The sequence below is a fragment of the Chiloscyllium plagiosum genome, unplaced genomic scaffold (genome assembly GCF_037043375.1).
Source record: "Chiloscyllium plagiosum isolate Xiang-an unplaced genomic scaffold, Cpla_swu_hap1 HiC_scaffold_5, whole genome shotgun sequence".
Classification (NCBI taxonomy): Eukaryota; Metazoa; Chordata; class Chondrichthyes; order Orectolobiformes; family Hemiscylliidae; genus Chiloscyllium; species Chiloscyllium plagiosum.
This window is the reverse complement of record NW_028270143.1, coordinates 80,591,847-80,615,675: the sequence shown is the minus strand read 5'-3', so window position 1 is coordinate 80,615,675 and position 23,829 is coordinate 80,591,847. Positions and strand designations below refer to the sequence as shown.

Genomic DNA, 23,829 nt, shown 5'->3' with positions numbered 1-23,829 from the left:
CCACACCTACTTACCCAAGAGTTATTGCTTCTTTCAGAAGCTTCCATGTAATCCCAACTCTCTCCAAACACAATATAGAAAACATTCTATGGTGTTAGAAATACATCTAGTCCAGATCCATTCACAACAAATCATTTTTTAATGTGCAAACTGTCTGACCCGTATGAGGCTGTTGCCATTATAATGTTTAACATAGATTCCTCAGTTACTACAGGAAAGATATATAACAAAATATTACCAGATAAGTAAAATGAATATCCAAAATTAATGCAAATAGTTGATAGCTTGTGTAATCTATTGGACCGTAGCCTGCAGTAACTTTCTCTTTAAATGATGGAGTACTTCATAGAAGCAGAATATTTAATGTAAGTTATTATTTACAATTATTTACAATATACACACTTAGCAATGACTTTAGCAACATCGACTATCATCTTAAGTACATCAAATTGTGTTGTAGTCTTTGTCTGGGTTTCTCCTAAGCACAAAGCAAAATGGGTCAGTACAGTCATCCATCCAAACATTGCTTGATCTACTGGACAGTATAACCCAAGCCCATTTCTGACCAAGTCAAAACAAACTGGGTTTAGGCAAAATTCAGGAAACGATGAAATCACTTTGTGAAACAATATTTAACTGACAACTAACCTGGAAATTACCCCTCAGCCTCCAACAACTTTCACCCTATTTCCCACGTGCTTAAGGAATATAAGGACATAGAGGAATAATCAAGTCCTGTGCCAATATCAGCTCTTCAGTTTTATACAAAGCTCTGCGTACAATACCCCTCAGTCACCTAGTTACCAAAAACAATCCATCACAGTCCTGATATTTAAAATATCCCTCATTACCATTGACTCCCATAGTAGGCTATTCCTACTTTGTGTGAAGAAATTTTATCTTAACTGCATGTTCACATTTTATACACCATTTTTTATACAGGTACTTGCCCTAGGTTTGTCATTAATATTTGTCAATTTGTTGAAATGATAGTCACAAAATTTTAAGTTTCTCAAAAAAAATTACTCATTCATATTTCCAAATCCTTCCTCATACATTTTTAATCTTTTAAATGATTAAAATCATTTTAGGCAGTCCCTCGGTTTTGAGGATAACAGGTTTTCATGCTAGTTTGATAGGTTCTGAAATGAATAACACATCCATTGTGTGATATGTAGAGCTGAAAATGTGTTGCTGGAAAAGCGCAGCAGGTCAGGCAGGATCCAGGGAACAGGAGAATCGACGTTTCGGGCATAAGCCCTTCTTCAGGAATCAGGAATGATATGTAGACTCTGCCAGATGTAGGACAGCGTGTGCTTGGAGGGTTAGGTAGGTGAGATCGTTGAACGTTCATACATTCCCTCCAATACCTTAAGTTTGCTAATGCCCAATCCATACAACAAAAACATACCTTTTAAGTCCAGAATGACCTAGACTTAAATTACTACAACTTTTATTGACAAATGGACATTACAATCATCACAAATCAAAACTTGCATTCTGTATTTCTTAGTTGTTATTTGTAAGAATTAAAAGGTGATGGGATGAATTCTTTATAAAGTGGCAAATATGCCAAGTACAAATGTAATGACTGGCAGGTGATGGTGAGATGCTCTGTGGCCTTTTCCAGTATAAATTCTTATAATTAGAAATTAATTGCAGTGCAGCGCCCTCTGCAGGAGATCTTGGGTTTGCATGTGCAGGCATGGAACAGTCATTTTCCTTAACCAATCAGATTGAAAAATACTTCTTGGGACACGCAGATATTTAAAGCAGAATCATATTCTATGCCAGAGGTGTTCTCTAATAGCATTTAAGGCATACTATGCCATTACGTCATACTCCAGGCCTTCAGCACTATTATAAAGGCTGATACTCTTGCGTAGTACTGAAGAAGCTCTGTTCTATTAGAGCTGCTGTCATTGGATGAGGTGTTAAGATGATCGGCTGTCTGCCCTCCAGGCGTCATAGGAAATGGGACATAGAACAATGTGTACAGGCAATATTTATCCCTGAAAGACAGATTTGCTGTTTGTGCATGCTTGCTACACAAATTAGCTCAACTGTTTGTACTGAAGTACTTTATTGACTTTATAACTCTTAGCAATGACTTTTGGTTCTGAAAAACATGAGATACAAACATACACATGACCACGTTTGTTGTACTCATACGAACAAGGAACAATAGTAGAACCCTCAGTCTTTTAAGTCTGCTCCACCATTCCATAGGTCTTGGCTGATTTGATCTTAACCTCAAATCCACAAACCTGCATAGCCCAATGGTAATAATTTCATCCCCTTGGTAATCAAGAATCTATTCACCTTGCCTTAAAAATATTTAGAAATTCTGCATCAATTGCTTTTTGAGGAAGGGAATTCCAAAGACGTTCAACCCTCTGAGAGAAAGCAAAATTCCTCATTTCTGTTTTAAATGGATGACACCTTATTTTAAGCTATGACCCTTAATTCTAGATTCTCCCACAAGAGGAAACACCCTTTCCCCAGTCACCCAGTCAGTACCCCTCAGGATATTGTCTGCTTCAATTAAGTCATTTCTGACTCTTTGGCATGGGTGACACAGTAGCTCAGTGGTTAGCACCACTGCCTCACAGTGCCAAGAACCTGGATTTGATTTCAGCCTTGGATGACAGTCTGCGTGCATATTCTCCCTACGTCTATGTGAATTTCCTCTGGGTGGTCTGGTTTCCTCCCACAGTCCAAAGACGTGTAGGCTAGGTGGGTTACCCATGGGAAATGCAGGAATGGGATCGGGGGTTGGGTCTGGATGGGATGCTCTTTGGAGGGTTAGTGTGGACTAAATAGGCTAAATAGCCTGCTTCCACACTGTAGAGATTCTGTGTTTCCAGAGAATACAGCTGAGCCTGTCTAGGCCTTTTTGATAAAGCAATCTACCCATTTCAGGTTTTAATCTTCTGTATTTTGTACTTTGAATGCAGTACTTTGAATGCATTAACATCCTTCCATTAGTACAGTGACCAGTATTGTGTACAGTAATCCAGATATTGCCTCACCAATGCCCTGTATAACCAAAGGTTATATCCCTAGCCTTGTGTTCAATTCCTCTCACGTTAAAACATTACATTCAACTAGCTTTCCTGATTACTTGCTGTACTTGCATAACATGTTTCTTTTTTATTCTTTCCGCCAAAACACTTTCACATTTTTCCACATTATACTCAGTTTGCCCATATCTTTGCCCAATTTATTTATTTCCCTTGATATCCTTCCATCCCCTTCTCTCCTTATCTTTGTCATCAGCAAATTTAGCTACCATAACTGAAAATTGTAAAGAATTGAAACGCCAGCACCAACCTCTGTCAAACACCATTCGTGACAAACTACTTATTCCTACTCTCTACTTCCTGTTAGCCAGCCAATCTTTGATCCAGGCCAATAATATATAGCAGGTCAGACAGCATCTGAGCAGCAGGAGAATCGACGTTTCGGGCATGAGCCCTTCATCAGGACAGGCTTATGCCTGAAATGTCAATTCTCTTGCTCCTTGGATACTGCCTAACCTGCTGTGCTTTTCCAGCACCACACTCTTGACTCTGATCTCCAGCATCCACATTCCTCACTTTCTCCAATAATATATTACCCCCTATACCATGACCTTTCATTTTCTACAATAAAAAAGTATATTATCTAAATAGTGCAAGTTGCAGAGCTCTGAGATGCAGAGAGATCTGGGTGTCTTAGTGTATAAATCACAGAAGGTTAATGTGCAAAACTTCCCCACTCTTGCATTCAGTTCCCCTTGCACTTGATATCAAATTACTTCTAGAAATATAAGAACAGTAGATCCACTGGTTCTTTTTTATCCACAGCACTTCTTCAAAGAACACCAATAACTTAAACCCAATTTTCCCTTGACGAAAATTCTTTGCTTTTTTTCATATCCTGTCCAATCTTCTGAGCAGCCACCTATCTTTGCACAATTAACTGTTGTTTTCTTTTGAGTTTGATGCTATCTTTGACTTTAAGTTAATCATGGATGGCAGATCCATTCCTTTTCTTATTTGTTGGAATGTGCATCTTTTGGAATATCCTTTTAAATGTAGTTTGCTGCATCTCTATTGGTCTATTCCTTAACCAAAATTGTCAGCTAGCTCTACTTTCATGCCCTCATAATTGCACTTTTTTAAAAATTCAAAGTAGGAATCTCTCCCTTAAACTGTTAAATCTTTAATAATTTTAATTGTCACTGCTACTTAAGGGTACTTTAACTATGATGTCAATCATTAATTCCATATCAAAAAACCAACACAACAGTGGATACTGGAAATCAGAAACAAAAACAGAAATTTCTGGAAAATCTCAGCAGGTCTGACAGCTTCGATGGAGAGAAAGCAAAGTTAACACTTTGGGTCCACTGACCCCTTGTCAGAATCTATCAAAATTTCATCTCATTGACCAAACCAAATTTAGTATAACCTGCTTTCCAGTTTGTGATATAACATGCTTGTCTGAGAAGTTGTCCAAAAACATTCAAAGAATTCCTCATCTATTTTTGCCCAATCCAATTTTTCCATCTATGTATAGTTTAAAATCCCCCAATCCCCCATGATAAAGTTTTGTACCCTTTCGACAAACTCTTGTTATTTCTTCCTTGATACCCTGCCTGACTATGTGGTTACTGTTGGGGACCCGTACACAACTTCTACAAGAGACCTCTTGCCTTTATCATTTGTCATCTTTCCTATACTTTCTATATCCTGGCTTCCTGAATTTAGGTCATTCTTCTCTACTGTGCAAATATCATCTTTAATTAACGGAGCACTCCTCGACCCTTTCCTGGCTTCCTATCCTTCTAAAATGTATGTACACTTCAATATTTAGGTCACAATTTAGGTCATGCAGCCATTTCTCATTAATGGCCACTAGGTCATTCTTATTTGTTTCAATTTGGACTACTAATTCATCTACATTACTTTGAATGAGATATGCATTCAAATACAGTGCCTTAAGGTTTAACCATTTTATTATTTGGTAACCTTTTAGTCTTATACATGGAAGTGTTTTTTTTAAAGTATTCACTTACACTAAAATGGACAAACTGATGTGTAACTACAGCAATGGCACTAAATTACGTGGGTTGGATTTTACAATCAGCAGTAAACCAACAAGGCTCAGCATTGATCTCAAAAGGTAGGTGTCCACATAATTCCATGATTTTGTCTTGGGCATTTCCTCTTCTCAGTTTAAGTTAAATCTGGCACTAGCCTGAGGAGGATCGCCAGGTATTCAACAGTGATGCTGGCAAGCAGGATAAGCAGAAAATGTGTTGCTGGAAAAGCGCAGCAGGTCAGGCAGCATCCAAGGAGCAGGAGAATTGATGTTTTGGGCATAAGCCCTTCTTTGGGCATGAGCCCTGAAGAAGGGCTCATGCCCGAAACGTCGATTCTTCTGCTCCTTGGATGCTGCCTGACCTGCTGCGCTTTTCCAGCAACACATTTTCAGCTCTGATCTCCAGCATTTGCAGTCCTCACTTTCTCCTCCAAGCAGGATAAGAAACCAATCATGTTTAATTATTATCACTGAGAGAAAATTAGAAAATTAAAGCAATACACTTTTAGTATTGCTGAATTTCTTTTTAAAAGCTTTTTGTCTTCACTTGTCAGGATAACTTAAAAGAAAGAGAGAGTCAACATTTCGGGCAAAAGCCCCTCGTCAGGAATTTCTGAAGAAGGGCTTTTGCCCAAAACGTCGACTCTCCTGCTCCTCGGATGCTGCCTGACCTGCTGTGTTTTTCCAGCAGCACACTCTCGACACTAATCTCCAGCATCTGCAATCCTCACTCTCCCTTAATTTACAAGAAAACCAATTCATGTAGAAAAGTAACTTTTATATTACAATTGCTATTACATCTCAGGGAACTGCCTTAATCAGTTAAAGTCACTCTGCCTGGTTGAAAATTTATACAAAGCCTGCCAATTAATAACAAAAGTAGAAATTGCTGGAAAAACTTAGCAGGTCCGGCAGCATCTGAGTTAACATTTAGAACCCAGTGACCCTTCTTCAGAACCAGAAATCAGAGGTGGTAAGGAATGTTGTAAATGCAACTTGCAAGTATAAAATGTGCTTTTAAGGAGCCATGAGAACACATTTAGGGGGACAGATAGGAGGTTCTGTGGGAATGAGAGAGACTCCCGGTTGATGTGTCCCAGGTGCCGGGGTTTGTGATGTTTCTGATCGTGTTTTTGGGATCCTTAAGGGGGAGGGGGAACAGCCCCAAGTCATGATCCACATAGGCACCAACGACATAGGTAGGAAGAGAGATGGGGATTTAAGGCAGAAATTCAGGGAGCGAGGATGGAAGCTTAGAGCTAGGACAAACAGAGTTGTTGTCTCTGGTTTGTTGCCTGTGCCACATGCTAGTGAGGCAAGGAATAGGGAGAGAGATGAGTTTAACACGTGGCTACAGGGATGGTGCAGGAGGGAGGATTTTGGATTCTTGGATATTTGGGGCTCTTTCTGGGGTAGGTGGGACCTCTACAAGGAGGATGATCTTCAGCTGAACCAGAGGGGTACCAATATCCTGGGCGGGGGGGAAAGTCGCTAAGGTTAACAAATAATAAAATGGTTAAACCTAAGGCACTGTATTTGAATGCATATCTCATTTAAATTAACCCAGCAGGGGGATGGGAACCAAAATTGTAGTTCAAATATAGAAAAGGTTGAGAGTAGGGAGGTCCGAAATCAAGTTTCAGGGATGCAAGATGGCACCGGCAAGCAAGAAGTTGGTTTGAAGTGTGTCTACTTCAATGCCAGGAGCATCCGGAATAAGGTGGGTGAACTTGCAGCATGGGTTGGTACATGGGACTTCGATGTTGTGGCCATTTCAGAGACATGGATAGAGCAGGGACAGGAATGGTTGTTGCAGGTTCCAGGATTTAGATGTTTCAGTAAGAACAGAAATGATGACAAAAGAGGGGGAGGTGTGGCATTGTTGATCAAGGACAGTATTACAGTTGCAGAAAGGATGTTTGGGGACTCGTCAACTGAGGTAGCATGGGCTGAGGTTAGAAACAGGAAAAGGAGAGGTCACTCTGTTGGGAGTTTTCTATAGACCTCCGAATAGTGCCAGAGATGTAGAGGGAAGGATCGCAAAGATAATTCTTGATAGGAGTGGGAGAGACAGGGTAGTTGTCATGGGGAACTTCAACTTCAACTTTCCAAATATTGACTGGGAACACTATAGATGGGTCAGTTTTTGTCCAGTGTGTGCAAGAGGGCTTCCTGACACAGTATGTAGACAGGCCAACAATGGGCGAAGCCACATTAGATTTGGTACTAGGTAATAAGCTCGGTCAGGTGTTAGACTTGTAGATGAGCACTTTGGTGATAGTGATCGCAATTCTGTTATGTTTCCTTTAGTGATAGAAAGGGATAGATGTATACCACTTGGCAAGAGTTACAGCTGGGGGAAAGGCAATTACGATGCAGTTAGTCAAGATTTAGGAAGCATAGGATGGGGAAGGAAACTGCAGGGGATGGGCACATTAGAAATGTGGAGCTTATTCAAGGAAAAGCTCCTGTGTGTCCTAGATAAGTATGTACCTGTCAGGCAGGGAGGAAGCTGTAGAGCGTGAGAGCCGTGGTTTACGAAGGAAGTGGAATCTCTGGTCAAGAGGAAGAAGAAGGCTTATGTTAGGATGAGATGTGAAGGCTCAGTTAGGGCTCTTGAGGGTGACAAAGCAGCCAGGAAAGACCTAAAGAGAGAGCTCAGAAGAGCCAGGAGGAGACATGAGAAGTTTTTGGAGGATAGGATCAGGGTAAACCCTAAGGCTTTCTATAGGTATTTAGGGAATAAAAGAATGACTAGAGTAAGATTAGGGCCATATAGTAGTGGGATAGTAATGGGAAGTTGTGTGTAAAGTCAGAGGAGAAAGGGGAAGCACTAAATGAATATTTTTTGACAGTATTCACTCTAGAAAACGACAATGTTGTTGAGAATATGGAGATACAGGCTACTAGACTAGGTGGGATTGAGATTCACAAGGAAGAGGTATTAGAAATTCTGCGGAGTGTGAAAATAGATAAGTCCCCTGGTGTGGATGGGATTTATCCTAGGATCCTCTGGGAAGCCAGGGAGGAGATTGCCGAGCCTTTGGCATTGATCTTTAAATTGTCATTGTCTACAGGAATAGTGCCAGAAGACTGGAGGATAGCAAATGTGGTTCCCCTGTTCAAGAAGGGGAGTAGAGACAACCCTGGCAATTATAGACCAGTGAGCCTTACTTCAGTTGTTGGTAAAATGTTGGAAAAGGTTATAAGAGATAGGATTTATAATCATCTAGAAAAGAATAATTTGATTAGGGCTAGTCAGCACGGTAGGTCGTGCATCGCAAATCTTATTGAGTTCTTTGAGAAGGTGACCAAACAGGTAGATGAGAGTAAACTGGTTAATGTGGTGTATATGGATTTCAGCAAGGCGTTTGATAAGGTTCCCCACAATAGGCTATTGTACAAAATGCGGAGGAATGGGATTGTGGGAGATATAGCAGTTTTGATCAGTAGTTGGCTTGCTGAAAGAAGACAGAGGGTGGTGGTTAATGGGAAATGTTCATCCTGGAGCCCAGTTACTAGTGGTGTACCACAAGGGTCAGTATTGGGTCCACTGCTGTTCGTCATTTTTATAAACGACCTGGATGAGGTGGGTTAGTAAATTTGCAGACAACACTAAAGTGGGTGAAGTTGTGGACAGTGACGAAGGATGTTGCAGATTACAGAGAGACATCGATAAGCTGCAGAGCTGGGCTGAGAGGTGGCAAATGGAGTTTAATGCTGATAAGTGTGAGGTGATTCACTTTGGTCGGAGTAGCCAGAATGCAAAGTACTGGGCTAATGGTAAGATTCTTGGTAGTATAGATGAGCAGAGAGATCTCAGTGTCTAGGTACACAGATCTTTGAAAGTTGCCAACCAGGTTGACAGGGTTGTTAAGAAGGCATACAGTGTTTTAGTTTTTATTAATAGAGGGATCGAGTTCCAGAACCAGGAGGTTATGCTACAGCTGTACAAAACTCTGGTGTGGCCACACTTGGAGTATTGTGTACAGTTCTGGTCACCACATTATAAGAAGGATGTGGAAAGTTTGGAAAGGGTGCAGAGGAGATTTACTAGGATGCTGCCTAGTATGGAGGGAAGGTCTTACATGGAAAGGCTGAGGGACTAGAGGCTGTTTTCATTGGAATGAAGAAGGTTGAGAGGTGACTTAATAGGGACATAGAAGATAATCAGAGGGTTAGATAGGGTGGACAGGGAGAGCCTTTTTTCAAGTATGGTGATGGCGAGCACGACTGGGCATAGCTTTAAATTGAGGGATGATAGATATAGGACAGATGTCAGAAGTAGTTTTTTTACTCAGTGGTAAGGGTGTGGAATGCTTTGCCTGCAATGGTAGTAGATTTGCCAACTTTAAGTACATTTAAGTCGTCACTGGACAAGCATATGGACGTACATGGAATAGTGTAGGTTAGATGGGCTTCAGATTGGTATGACAGGTTGGCGCAGCATCGAGGGCTGAAGGGCCTGTACTGCACTGTAATGTTCTCTGTTAAAAACCCAGTTGCCCCCATATAGTGAAGTGTAACCTATTCAAGGGTTTTGAAAGATGGATTGACAGTATAAGAGTGGAAATTTCATCAACTCTCTGATTGCTTAGGAGATTGTTCTCTGATCTCAACTACACACTCTGGGGGAGCTTAAAACCACTGACAGCAACTGTATGTGTGTACAGATCTTCAAAGGTGCTGTCAGAATCATAAATGTAATGAAAATGAGAACGAATAATCTGATTTAGCCTTCAATGGAAATGAATATTGACGGCCTCATTGTATTTATACCACAACATGAGTCCTATTCTCAAGTTGGTGTTCAAATCATTCCATGCCCAGCTCCTCACTTCCTCAGCTTTTTTCAACCAGATTACACTGGGTGGCACGAAGGCTCAGTGGTTAGCACTGGTGCCTCACAGCACTAGGGACCTGGGTTTGATTCCAGCCATAGGTGCCTATCTGTGTGGAGTTTGTACATTGTCCCTGTGCATGGGTTTCCCCCCACAGTCCAAAGATATGCAGGTTAGGTGGATTAGCCCTGCTAAATTGCCCATTGTCCAGGGATGCATAGACTAGGTAGGTTAGCCATGCAGAGCTATGGGATTGGATAGTTTGGGTGGAATGCTCTTCAGCGGGTTGGTGTGGACACAATGAGCTGAATGGCCTGATCCACACTGTAGGGATTCTACGAACTCAAGAAATCTTGTGTTCCTCCAATTTTGGCATCTTGTGCTTCACCAATTTTCTCAACACTTGAAGATATGTCTTCAGCTGTCTAATCATTAACTCTTAAATTCCCTACATAAACCTTTTTGCCTTGCTACCCATCCCCTGCATTAATAAAATTGATTAACACCTCTGATCTCTGAGCAGGTTTTAACTCACCTGGCCTAATACCTCTTTAGAACATAGAACATTACAGCACAGTACAGGCCCTTCAGCCCTCAATGTTGCGCCAACCTGTCATACCAATCTGAAGCCCATCTAACCTACACTATTCCATGTACGTCCATATGCTTGTCCAATGATGACTTAAATGTACTTAAAGTTGGCAAATCTACTACCGTTGCAGGCAAAGCATTCCATACCCTTACCACTCTGAGTAAAGAAACTATCTCTGACATCTGTCCTATATCTATCACCCCTCAATTTAAAGCTATGCCCAGTCGTGCTCACCATACTTGAAAAAAGGCTCTCCCTGTCCACCCTGTCTAACCCTCTGATTATCTTAGATGTCTCTATTAAGTCACCTCTCAGCCTTCTTCTCTCCAACGAAAACAGCCTCAAATCCCTCAGCCTTTCCTCGTAAGACCTCCCCTCCATACCAGGCAACATCCTAGTTAATCTCCTCTGCACCCTTTCCAAAGCTTCCACATCCTTCTTATAATGTGGCGACCAGAACTGTACACAATACTCCAAGTGCGACTGCACCAGAGTTTTGTACAGCTGTAGCATAACCTCATGGTTCCGGAACTCGATCCCTCTACTAATGAAAGCTAAAACACTGTATGCCTTCTTAACAATCTGGGTGGCAACTTTCAAGGATCTGTGTACATGGACACTGAGATCTCTCTGCTCATCTACACTTCCAAGAATCTTACCATTAGCCCAGTAGTTTGTATTCCGGTTACTCCGACCAAAGTGAATCACCTCAGACTTCTATGCATTAAACTCCATTTGCCACCTCTCAGCCCAGATCTGTAGCTTATCTATGTCTCTCTGTAACCTACAACATCCTTCATCACTATCCACAACTCCACCGACCTTAGTGTCGTCTGCGAATTTACTAACCCCACCCTTCTACACCCTCATTCAGGTAGTTTATATGGCTCCTTATATGGCTTGCTGTTAAATTTGCTTGATAACCCTCATGTGAAGCACTTTTGAACATCAGACTTGTTAAAGCTACTCTATAAATGTAAATTGCTATTGTCTAAACGAAATATCAAAGTTGATTGCTATTTTAACAAATGCTTAATAATTCCTCGAGATTAAAATACATAATAAAAATGCCTTATTTTATGGCAATAGCACCATTGCATTCTAAGGTTTATGATAGGTAAACCAACAAAGACTAACTGAAAAACTTGATACCTGAAAACTCCAAGTCCCTTAGCAAAACATAGTCTTGATGACAGGATGTTTCTTATAGTCAGCAAATTTCTGAACTCTGTTTTAAAACAAAGGAAAATAACATCATTTCAGATTAAAGTAGTGGAAATAAAAAATATTAAATCATTCACATCTGTAGTGCACATAAGGAAGTTAACACTTCGCTAGATTTGAATGACTGAAAAATATACTGTATTTAAATAAAATCCGCCAAAGGAGAATGGAGTGAAGAAAACAGTGAAAGAGCCTGCAGTACTCATAAATTATTAATAAGAAATGCAGAGACTATGTTTAGGAAAAGTAAAGTTGCCATAATCCGACTGGACTATAGGACATCTCTCATTAGAGACAGATGACAGATGGTGCTTTAACCTGATGGTCACCCATGGCCCAAGGGGAGGGGCAATATTGAGAAGGTGGCACTTTCATGGTAACCTCATCTGGTGTGGGAATTGAAGCTATGCTGTTGTTGTCACTCTTCATTGCAATCCAGTCATCCAGCCAGTTGAGATTTTATTAATGTAAAACAAATGAAGCCATTCAGCCTTTCAATGAATTTCCATCAGTTCTTACCTTGCCTCCTCCAGTATTTGAACATGCTGAGGTGAACAGACTGTGGAGACATTGTAAATTGAATTGAATTGAATTGATTGGCAAGTGTACAGAGGCACAGTGAAAAACCTTTGTCTTGAGAGCAATACAGGCACCTCAGAGTTAAGTCGCATAGATAAATAAATAACAGATAAACAGCCGCAAAAACAAACAACACAGGTCGAGGCGAATGTTAAGAGTTTGAGAGTCCATTCAGTGTTCTAACAACAGTAGGATAGAAACTGTTTTGAAACCAGCTGGTGTTCAGGCTTCTGTACCTTCTCCCCAATGATACAGGTTGTAGAAAAATATTGCCAGAGTGGGATGGATCTTTGAGAATGCTGGTGGCCTTTCCTTGACAGCGGGCCTGGTAGATGGATTCTATAGATGGGAGGTTGTCCAGGCCGAGTTCAGGAGATGGGAGGTTGTCCAGGAGATGAGATTGTCCAGGCCGAGTTCACCACTCTTTGTAACCATCTCCGATCTTGAATGGTACAGTTGCAATACCAGGTAGTGATATATCCAGACAGAATGCTCTTGATGGCGCACCTATAAAAGTTGGTAAGGGTATTCATTGTCATGCCAAATTTCCTCAGCTGCCTGAGGAAGAAGAGACGTTGTTGGGCCTTTGTAACCAGTGCATCCACATGAAGAGACCAAGGAAGCTTGTTGTGGATGACTACTCCCAGAAGCTTGACATTCTCCACTCATTCCACCTCTGTGCTGTTGATGTGTAGGGGGGCTTGAGTAACATCCCGCCGAAGTCAATAATGAGTTCCATGGTTTTGCTGGCATTGAGAGCTAGGTTGTTCTTGATGCACCATTTTTCCAGGTTTTCCACCTCCCGTCAGTAGTCTGTTTTGTTGCCATCTGAGATTCGACTGATTATGGTGGTGTCATCAGCGAACTTGTAATGGCATTAGTCTGGTATTTGGTGATGCAGTCATGGGTATACAGTGAGTACAGTAGTGGACTGAGTACGCACCCCTGAGGGGCTCCAGTGTTGAGTGTTAGTGAGGATGAAATATTGTCCCCAATCTTCACTGATTGTGGCCTGTGGATCAGAGAACCGAGGATCCAGTTGCAGATCACTAAGTTTAGTAATCAGTCTCGAGGGGATAATAGTGTTGAATGGTGAGCTGTAGTCAATGATTCGGATTCTTTCATAGCTATTCTTGGTGTCAAGATGTTCCAGGGAGGAGTGATGTTGTGATGGGAAGAATGTGTTTTCTTTTTGTGTGATGTCTCCTACTTAATGCCAGTCCTGTAATGGAAACTGTTTGGAGAGGCTTCACCTTTAGATTCCTGGAATGAGAGGGTTTGTCTTGTGAGGAAAGATTAAGTGATATTTATTACAATTTTGAAAAATGAGTGATAATCTAATTAAAAATGATTTTGAGGGGGATTGACAGCGTAGCTTCTGAGAAAGTGTTTCCTTTCAGAAAGTGCCTAGAATGAGGCTCCAATTTCAAAATAAGGGATCTTGCATTTCATAGAAATCCTAGAACCCCTACAGCGCAGCAATAGGCCATGCAGCCCAACAAGTCCACACCGACTCTCCGAAGAGTAACACATCCAGATCCATTCCCCTCCTATTCCACATTTACCCTGACCTACACATCCCTGAACACTCAGGGCAATTTAGCATGGCCAATTCACCTAACCTGCGCATTTTTAGACTGTGAGAGAAAACCGGAGCACCCAGAGGAAACCCAAACAGACATGGAGGGAATATGCAAACCCCACACAGACAATCACCTGAGGCTGGAATCAAACCCAGGTCCCTGGCACTATGAGGCAGCAGTGCTAACCACTGATCCACCATGATTTTATGCTGGAAATGAGGATTGCTTTTTCTCTCTGGGGGTGGTTAGTCTGTGGAATTCACTTTTTCACAAGGCAGAGATAGAGGCTGGGTTATTGAATATATTCAAGTCTAAGTTAGTCAGATATTTGAGTTACAATAAAATTGAGAGTTGGGGGTTAGATAGAAAAGTGGACTTGAAGCCACAATAAGATTATCCATCATCTCATTGAATGATAAAGCAAACTGAAAGGTCTGCTCCTGCTGAAATGTTTTTGTGATTATAATGAATAGATCCTAGTGTTTGAAGCAGGTCTTCTTCTTAGCTATAATTAATCTGAATGAAGCAAAGACTGTGTAATCTGTATAATATATTGCAAAGATCAGAGAGCAAAATGGATTGTGGATTAAAGAGGACTCTTGCTGCTGGTTTAATATTAACAGAGTACACCAGCCTATATAAATGGGTCAAAGAAGACTGTTGTGATCCACATGGGAGAGGCTTTGTGGACATGCAGCTTTTTGGTGATAACTATGTCCAAACATTTTAGATCGAATATGGCTGTTGATGAATGCAATACAAGGGCCAATGTCATTGAGTGGGACATGAGAGAACCTAGATCGTGAAATTCCATATTGTAGACACCATGACATTTCATATGGTCCTGCTTTTACATGGGAAACAATGTGAGTACTTGTAACTACATGAGGCATATCTTTTTCTACAACATTAATCAAAGCGAAAGTAAGATGAAATCGAGCAAGTAAATTTTTAGTTTTGTTTGGCTTGTTCCAATAAAAGTTTTAAAAACAAAAATTTTGCCCAGTTGCATTTTTTCCATTAGCTTCTTGAGGGTACCCATTATTTTAAAAAGAAGATACTGGTCCCTACAGGGAGTGTAACGACATTTAGGAATCTCCATATCTGTACCGGTAGATACTTCATGGTCATGGGGCTAGATTAGAGTGTGCTGGAAAAGCACAGCAGGTCGGGCAACATCCGAGGAGGAGGAAAATCGACGTTTCGGACAAAAGGCCTTCAACAGGAATGGAGGCAGGAAGCCTCCAGGTTGGAGAGATAAATGGGGTGGGGGGGGGGGGGGGGGTTGGGGATGCGTGTGTGTGCATGCTGGGGAGAAGGTAGCAAAGAGTACAATGGATGAATGGGTGTGGGGATGGAGGTGATATGTCAGAGAGGAGGGTGGAGCATATGGATGGGAAGGAGATTGGCAGGTAGGGCAGGACATGGGGATGGTGCTGAGCTAGAAGTTAGGAATTGGGGTAAGGTGGGAGGAGGGGAAATAAGGAAACTGGTGAAGTCTAAATTAATGCCCTGGGGTTGAAGTGTTCCAAGGCAGAAGATGAGGTGTTCTTCCTCCAGTCGTTGGGTGGTGAGGGAGCAGTGGTGGAGAAGGCCCAGGACCCGCATGTCCTCAACAGAGTGGGAGGGGGAGTTGAAATGTTGGGCCACGTGGCGGTGGGGTTGATTGGTGCGGGTGTCCCGGAGATGTTCCCTAAAGCACTCTGCTAGGAGGCGCCCAGTCTCCCCAATGTAGAGGAGACCGCATCAGGAGCAACGGATACAATAAGTGATATTGGTGGATGTGCAGGTAAAACTTTGATGAATGTGGAAGGCTCCTTTGGGGCCTTGGATGGAGGTGAGGGAGGATGTGGGGGCGCAGGTTTTGCAATTCCTCCGGTGGCAGGGCAAGGTGCCAGGACGGACAGGTGGGTTGTTGGGGGGGCGTGGACCTGACCAGATAGTCACGGAGGGAATAGTCTTTGTGGAAAGTGGAAAGGGGTGAGGTCATGGTCATGGATAGTCTCCCTAATTGTGACCATTATGCATACATCCATACAATTATGTATCTCAGGTACCAGAGATCCACAAAATGTGGCAGAGATGCCAAAGGAAGGCAATTTTTTTTTAAAGTCTTCAGTGATCTAGACTAAGAGCAATTGAGAAAACCAGAGCTCGCCAAACTCCTGTCAAATGTTAAGCGACATTATGCTGCCAAGACCTCTGATTTTTTTTACCATTCAGATTGTTTCATTTCCTGTGCAGCTCACATATTGACTGTTACCAGGAGAAGAAAGTTCAGTATGTCCTCACTGTCTATACTATTGTTCGAACTAGCAGTGCGAGCTCGTGCATTTAGCTTATGGTTCTTGCATACCAAGTTGACACTGAGCTCTCCACAACTCACAAGAGAGAACAAGCATTCAGCTTTTGAAAAGACTACAATCTCACCACTTTGCTGCTTTCTCACTTCATGGTCTCTGTTGGATTGACCTGCTGCCCCGGTCAGAAAATGAAGAAGCAAAATAAGAATTGTCATAGCAACAGTAATGCCAACAAGAAAGGGAATTATACGAACTCTCCTAGGTTTCCAGTTCAAACTTAAAGCGCTTTATTCTTCCAACTTACACACCCAGACAATTCTGTGCCCTTGTTGCACTTCAGAATCTATATATATTTATCCAGTTAACATCAAGTCTGGCTAAATGACTTATAGCTGTCTAGTTAACATGATCAGCAAGGTGCCTTTCAACAATTAATCAAGAACTGAGACTAACCTTCCCAAATACGTCAGGATATTTCAGTATTAACATTACCCAGTGCTTATGGAATTAATCACTCTTCCTGCTTGCCCCTCTCCGACAGGTTTGTTTATGCCCATGTGACCCTGAAGCAGGGTCTGCCAGTACACTTAAGGCCTTCCTCAAATAGTAGGAAATCACAGAAATGTTACAGTGTGGAAGGAGACCCATCAGTCTGCAACAGTCCTCCAAAAGAACGTTTCATTTGGTGTCATTTTCCTGTCTTCTTTCTGTAATTCTGCATGCTGTTTCTTTTCAAATAAAAGTCAGATTCCTTCAGAGTGCCTCAATTAAACCTGCCTCACCACATGCTCAACCAGGCAGAAGTGGTGACCACAGATGTTGGAGATTAGAGTCAAGATTAGAGTGGTACTGGAAAAGCACAGCAGATCAGGCAGCATCTGAGGAGCAGGAAAAATCTACGTTTCGGCATTCTTCCTGCTCCTCAGATGCTGCCTGACCTGCTGTGCTTTTCAAGTACCACTCTAATCTTGACTCACCAGATGCTCAGGCTGTGCAGCCCAGGCTCTAACCACCCACTGAGTGAGAAATGTTTTTTTTCTCCCATCTTGCTTTTGCTTTTTTGCCTCAAGTCCTCTCAGCTGTTAGACTAGATTACCTACAGTATAGAAGTCCATACCAACAAGTCCATACCAACCCACCCAGACCCCATTCCCCCTACCCTGAATTTACCCCTGACTAATGCACCTAACACTATGGGCAATTTAGCATGGCCAATTCACCTAACCTGCACATCTTTGGACTGTGGGAGGAAACTAGAGTACCCAGAGGAAACCAACACAGACATATGGAGAATATGCAAACTCCACACAGACAGTTGCCCAAGGCTGGAATCAAACCCAGGTCCCTGGTGCTGTGAGGGAGCACTGCTAACCACTGAGCCACCGTGCTGCCCCAAAACTGTGCCGTCTCATTTTCAAGCCTTTTACAAAGTGGGAACATTTTCTTATATTCAGCTCGATCAAGACTTCTCATGTCTTGAATTTCTCAGTCATGCCTCTTCTCAGCATTTTCTCCAATCCATCTTCATAATTGAAGCTTCTCATGGCTGGAACCATTCTTATGATGTGCTGGACCTGGAGTGCATTGTCAATACTGTAAGTAATGATGATTTAAGTCAATGAATTTCCTTCCTGTTTTCAAAGGATCTAGATGTTTAAGAGGGTCATTTAGAGATGGGTGTACTGGAAAAAAATCAAGGAGATGGAGTGTGTATCATTTCTTGATAATTGCCCTGTCTTTTCCTGCCTTTCCTAGGGGCTGACAAAGACCTGCCCAGCAGCACTGGAAAGCCCATTAAAGCTCATTACCTGGTAATTATCAGTAATTATCCAGGTGGAGTGGGGTGGTTAGCTCAGTTGGCTGGGTAGATGGTTTGCATTGCAAAGTGACACAAATAGCATGGGTTCAATTCCCACACCAATAAGGTTGCCATAAAGGATTCTCCTTCTCAACCTTTCCGGGGTTGAGGTGGTGTGTGACCTTCAGGTTAAACCACCACCAGTTATTGCTCTTTAATATGGTCTGGTGTCAATTACATTCAGAGGATTTCTGTCTTTGGCTCACTAGGTAAGAGGAGCTGCACACAAAGTTGTATATCAGAGCAACATGAAAAGTAAATTAAATCTGACACCTTCATTGCAAATCTTCAAATTAAAGTTCTCCACACAGAGGCCAGGAGATTCATTCTCCTGGAGACTATAATCAGGAATTCTGGTCGTTGTCTTTGCTATTTCTCTCCATTTTGTGAAGGTGCCTCTTGTCCCATGGGACTAGATCATATATTTATTGGTGAGGGGATAATGGAATGGAAACGGAGCGTTCCACTCATTTTTGCCCCTTTCATCTCAGAACATCTATGACACAATCAGATGTTATAGACTCAGTTATACAGCATGGAAACAGGCCCTTTGATCCAACTCACCCACCAGACATCCTAATCTGACCTAGTCCCACTTGCCAGCATTTCACCCATTTTCACTAAACCTTTCCTATTCATATGCCCATCCAGGTGCCTTTTAAAAACTAATTGTACCAATCTCCATCACTTCTGCTGGCAGCTCATTCCATACGCCCACCATCCTCTGCATGAAAACATTGCCCCTTTAGTCCTTTATAAATCTATCCCCTCTCAACTTAAAGCAAATGAGGTCATGTTACGGCTGTACAAGACATTGGTTAGGCCACCTTTGGAATATTGCATGCAAATCTGGTCTCCTTCCTATCAGAAGAATGTTCTGAAGCTTGACAGGATTCAGAAAAGATTTATAAGGATGTTGCCAGGGTTGGGGGTTTAAGCATCAGAGGCTGAGGGGTGACCTTATAGAGGTTTATAAAATCATGAGTGGCCTGGATAGGATAAATAGACAAAGTCCCTTCCCTGGGGTGGGGAATCCTGAACTAGAGGGCATAGGTTAAGGGTGAGAGGGGAAAAAGGTATAAAAGAGCCCTGAGGGGCAACTTTTTCACACAGAGTGGTACATGTGCAGAATGAGCTGCCAGAGGAAATGATGGATGCTAGTATGATTGCAACATTTAAAAAGGTATTTGGATGGGTATATGAATAGGAAGGGTTTGGATGGATATGGGGCAGGTGCTGGCAGGTGGGACTAGATTCGGTTGGGATATCTAGTCAGCATGGATGAGTTGGACCGAAGAGTCTGTTTCCATGCTGTACATCTCTATTGTTCTATTACTCTAATGTCCTCTAGTTTTAGAATCCCCAACCCTTGGAAAAAGACATAGAACATAAAACATTAAAGCGCAACACAGATCTTTCGGCCCTCAATGTTGCTCTGATCTGTGTAATTATTCTGATTTGGCTATTCACCCTATCCATGCCCCTCCTGATTTTAGAAACTCCCATAAGTACACCCTCAGTCTCTGGCACTCCAGGGAAAATAGCCCCAGCCTCAGTAGGGTGGCACAGTAGCTTAGTGGTTATCATTGCTACCTCACAGTGCCAGGGACCTGGGTTCAATTCCAATCTCAGGCAAAAGTCTGTGTGGAATTTTCACATTCTCCCCAGGTCTGCATGGGTTTCCTCTAGATGCTCTGGTTTCCTCCCACAGTCCAAAGATGTGCAGACCATGCTAAATTGCTCATAGTGTGCAGAATAGGTAGATTAGCCATGGGAAATGCAGGTTTACAGGGACAGTGTAGAGGGTGGGTCTGGATGGGGTGCTTTTCAGAACGGTGGTGTGGACGTGATGGGCTGAATGGCCTGCTTCTACACTGTAGGGATTCTACGGTTCTATCCAGCCTCTCCCTACAACTCAACCCCTCCAGTTTCGGCAACATCCTTGGAAATCTTTTCTGCACCCTCTCAGGTTTAACAACATCCTTCCTATAGAAGGCTAACCAGAATTGCACACAGTATTGTAAAAGTGGCCTCACCAATGTCCTATACAGGCTGTGTGTGGACCTGCAGACACTGCAGCTAGGAGTTACCACCTCCTCTATACCCTTACGCACTCCAAATACTACTGTAACCCTCTTGTTTAATGAGCTGCCAGAGGAAGTGATGGAGACTGGTACAATTGCAACATTTAAGAGACATTTGGATGGGTATATGAATAGGAAGGGTTTGGAGGGATATGGGCTGGGTGCTGGCAGGTGGGACTAGATTGGGTTGGGATATCTGGTCGGCATGGACGGATTGGACCGAAGGGTCTGTTTCCATGCTGTTCATCTCTATGACTCTATGTATAATATAAAAGTAGAATGTAAAAATATTAAATCTACAAAAAATATTCGAAATAGTGAATCTAAGTATACACATACCCCAATTTAGAGCAAAGTCTTTCATTTCCTGTGCTGTTTTGCTAGGTTTCTGCCATTATTAATACATAGAGACAATTATTATGTATTAATACCAACTGTACAGAAAAATATTATAATTTTCACCACAGGGCCAATATCTGAACATCACAGTAATTGCTCAAGTGCAATACTCCCTAACATTCTCTACTGGAAACTGTGGACATCACTGATGTTTATACCTGATCAGTGAGCCAAGAATCTTCGTTTTGGTAAGGGCAACACTAATGATTAATCCAAGTGAGGCAATTCAATCTGAAACAAGAGTGTTAAATTTGGATAAGGGAAATTATGAAGGCATGAGACATAAATTGGCTGAGGTGGATTGGAAAAATACATTAAAAGGCATGACTGTTGATGGGCAATGGACAGTCTTTAAAGAAGTATTTCAACCAAACATCCCTTGGAATGACTGAACTTACTGGAATTCGTTACAGCTGAATCTAATTCTACACACTAGGTTAGACTTTCACTAGCTGAGCCAGGAGTCCTGTGTTCAAGATTCACCGACTCCAAAGTGCATAATAACATCTCTGAACAGGTACTAATGCCTTGTTCAGTGTATACACAAATCCAACAATAAATGTGGAAATCTTCTCCAAGTACGCTGTAGAAACCTTGTTCCAATAATAATACAGAAACATGGCCCAAAATTTGATGTAAAAGCCCTGCTTCGGTATCAATATAGAAACACTGCACTAATTATAAGGCCTTAACTTATTCCAAGTACAATACTGTATAGAAACCTTGCTCTAAATAAAACAAATGGGTGCAATGATAACATTTAAACGGCATCTGGATGGGTATATGAATAGGAAATGTTTAGAGAATATGGACTAAATGCTGGAAAATGGGATTTAAACAGAAGGGTCTGTTTCCGTGCCTTACATTTCTATGACTCTAGAGTGTTGAAAATCCCCTCCACCAATAAAACAAAAACTCCAAGTATAATGCAGAAATCTTGCTTCAAACTACAGTAATAAATCAGAGTACTGTACAAAATCCTGCTCCATTTGAAATATAGAAACCCAGCTCCAATGATAATAATAATATAGATCCCTCTCCTACAAATATGATATAAAAACCTTTCTCCAAATGCAATGTAGAACCTCTGCTCCAAGTAAAATGAAGAAACTTCGTTCCACATATACGATAGAATTCGTCACTGGGCTTCAGATCCAAGTCTAGAAGCCACATTCCAATAAGGGAATCCTACTCCAAGTATAATGAAGAAACTGAATAAAATCAAAATACTGCAGACCTGTAATAAAAACAGAAAAGTGGAGAAACTCAACAGATCTGGAGACATCTGGGGAGAGAGAAACAGTTTAATGTTTCATGTCTAATATAACTCTTCTTGCATAGAACTTAGAAAAAATTATATAGATAGACTATTCGAAATTTAATATGGAAAGCCTGTTTTAAGAATAAAATTGGAATTATGTTCCAAGTATAATACAGAAACTCATCTCAAGAATTATATACAAACCCTGCTCCAAATATAAAATAGAAACACCACTCTAAATGTAGAAACCCTGATCCAAGAAAGACAGATATGTGGCCATGTACAATTTTGAAAACCTGTTCCAAATGTAAGTTAAAAACTGTCTCTAAGAATAATATACCCGCGAACAGGAATCCTGCTCCAAGTACGTGGAAGCCTCGCTCCCAGTAAAATAAGCAAATTCCCCTCCAATTCTAATCTAAAACTCCATCCTAAATATAATATAAAAACACTGATTCAAGAATACGTTAAAACCATGATTCAAGCTTAGTATGGAAACACTGTTCTAAATGTATGAAGGAAATCATATAGCAGGTATAGTATGGTAGAAATCCTGCACCAAGTAAAAATCACACAACACCAGGTTATAGTCCACCAGGTTGACAACCACCTGATGAAGGAGCGTCGCTCCGAAAGCTAGTGCTTCCAATTAAACCTGTTGGACTTTAACCTGGTGTAGTGTGATTTTTAACTTTGTACACCCCAGTCCAACACCGGCATCTCCAAATCATGCACCAAGTGAAATAGGGAAACTCTCATCCAGGTCTAATATACCACCAAACAATCTAGGAGAAAGTAATCCTTGTTTAAATCTAATGAGTTTTGTTACATTAAACTTCTTGAAGCAATATTTGGCTAACGCGAACAGCCATTCTTTCATATGAAACGTAACATATGTCATGACAATAGTTCCTTGGTGTCCCCGGTCTGTTGTCTGAACCTGATGGAAACTTCAGCTTTCAGTGGACAAATTCATTAACACACACTTTCCAATTCAAGTTCCCCATGCTTGCAGCAGAACTTTGGGTTTCAAACATATACAGCCGTGAAGTGAACATTTCTGGGAAATGTGCTGATTTCCAAACAGCATTGTGCCGTTCCCATTCTCATCCCTTTGCTTTGTCTAAACAATTAAATCACGAATGAGAATAGACGATAAGAAAATTCGGGGCCAAGGTTAGAGTGATGCTGGAAACGCACAGCAGTTCAGGCAGCATCCGAGGAGCAGGAAAATCGACGTTTCGGGCAAAAGCCCTTCATCAGGATAAGAGAACTCGCTGACAATGATCTTCAGTGGGATCTGACGGAGATATCAACAACAATTTGAGAACGCATTTTAGTGCAAACATGTTTAACATCAATTACCAGCCCTCTAGGTACCTGGGAATATTAGGTGTTCTGATGAAATATGCGTTTCTCAGTTATACAGCTGTGATTGTATGGCAATCACAATAAAGACGGTCTAAATATCCAACATTCTGTTCCTAAAACATTCCTGACTGGGTTATACTCACCTTGACACAACTTGGAATATTGAAGTTCTAAAGTGTCATGCTGGGCTCTCTCCATCTCTCAGATTTTCCTTCGTATTCCCTGTGTTTGTTCAGAATATTCGTCCACTGCATTCTCAATCTAAAGGGGCAGGCGCTTATTTTGAATGTTGCCGTAGCACTGTGCTTTTAGTCAAGATTTGTTTTTAAAGTTGCGTGGACAAGATCATCATGGGAGTTCTGTTCATATTACCTTAGGTAAATTTCAAGAGCCGTTAAGCAGGTTCGATATTAATCGATTTTAACAAGAAATTAGAGTTAAGATCAAATTAAATACCGTGCTTATCATAATTCATGTGCAGTCAATGGAAACTAATCAATGTATTCAAATATGATCTAACTTCACTCGAGAGATGACAAAACACTTTGTGTCTGCTCAAGTGCTGAAGTCTTTTTGGAAAATTGTCATTTTCATTTACTCGGTTTACATTTCAAGGGCGCAGGAATCCGTCCTGACCAAGATGCAT

The 23,829-nt window shown here is 41.5% G+C and overlaps 1 long non-coding RNA gene across 1 annotated transcript; it reads right to left on the bottom strand.

The window, feature by feature from the left end:
- Positions 1-1,046: 1,046 nt before the first annotated feature.
- Positions 1,047-11,775, bottom strand: LOC148149965 (uncharacterized). Its single transcript, XR_015757118.1, has 2 exons — positions 11,674-11,775; positions 1,047-2,012 (listed from the first exon to the last, which is right to left on the bottom strand). It is a non-coding gene; the product is annotated as an uncharacterized LOC148149965 (long non-coding RNA).
- Between the last annotated feature and the right edge of the window lie 12,054 nt (positions 11,776-23,829).